The 951-nt window shown below is 45.8% G+C and overlaps 1 non-coding gene across 1 annotated transcript; it reads right to left on the reverse strand.

The window, feature by feature from the left end:
• Window positions 1–457: 457 nt before the first annotated feature.
• trnai-aau (transfer RNA isoleucine (anticodon AAU)) lies at window positions 458–531 on the reverse strand. Its single transcript has one exon. It is a non-coding gene; the product is annotated as a tRNA-Ile (tRNA).
• Between the last annotated feature and the right edge of the window lie 420 nt (window positions 532–951).

The raw sequence follows: 951 nt of genomic DNA on the forward strand, positions 1-951 counted from the left end.
CACTTCCAGTGGGTCCAAAGCTCCGGTGAGAGGACCAAGCAGAGAGCCCCAGCCACCCAGTCTGTGTTGACTCCAACACATAAGCTAATAATAGTTTTTTGTGGGTTGAAATAAGTAGGGCTGCATCAGGTGGGGTTCAAAAATCTAGGTTTCCATTAGAAAGGGTTAGAAGTGTTAAGGGTAAGTTTTGAGTGGGTTTAGGTGTAAAGGTAGGTTTTAAGTGGATGTAGGTTAGGTTAGTTAGGGTTTAGGGATGAAAACCACCATGCTCATGCCAGATTGCCATAACAGTGATAGAGGCATGAAAGCAAGCCCTACCCCCCCCATTTTCGAGGGTGCTCTTTCCAGTGGTGCCACCACCGAGTCTCTATGAGGTCAGCAAGTGCCTCAACCCAATTGGCCCTCCTACAAAGTGCCGTTTACATCTTAGAGACTCAGTGGCCACAACACACTACAAAGGCACTGCTGGGATTTGAACCCAGGATCTCCTGTGTATTAGACAAGCATTTTAACCAACTAAGCCACAGCACCTTTTGCTGCAAAGTCTCCATGGGAGGTCATCAGATCAATGAGTAGGCCATGCTATTGAGAACACGAATGTGTTTGAGAAAAGAGTTTTGGTGGTCAGATAGATTTGTTTGTTGGCCAAGTGTGCTTAGCAAATTGCCTAAGACAGTGACTCTGTTGGGACTTGAACCCACAACCTTTGAATGGTCACATTTTTCAATCTAGAAGTCCAATGCGCTACCCATTGCACCACAGAGCTCATCATGTTCTGTTGTCAACACTCTGAGGTTACACTCTCTGTAGTAAGGAAATCAACTTCCCAAGAATTGAACACACTTTCAATAGGAGGTGTCAGGACCTCCTATCCTCAGGAGGGGCCAGATAGCACAGTCACTGTCAGATAAGCACTGCTAAGATAGGTTAGGGATATAGGGATGAAAACCA

This window comes from Myxocyprinus asiaticus, chromosome 15 (assembly GCF_019703515.2).
Source record: "Myxocyprinus asiaticus isolate MX2 ecotype Aquarium Trade chromosome 15, UBuf_Myxa_2, whole genome shotgun sequence".
In the NCBI taxonomy this organism is placed as follows: Eukaryota; Metazoa; Chordata; class Actinopteri; order Cypriniformes; family Catostomidae; genus Myxocyprinus; species Myxocyprinus asiaticus.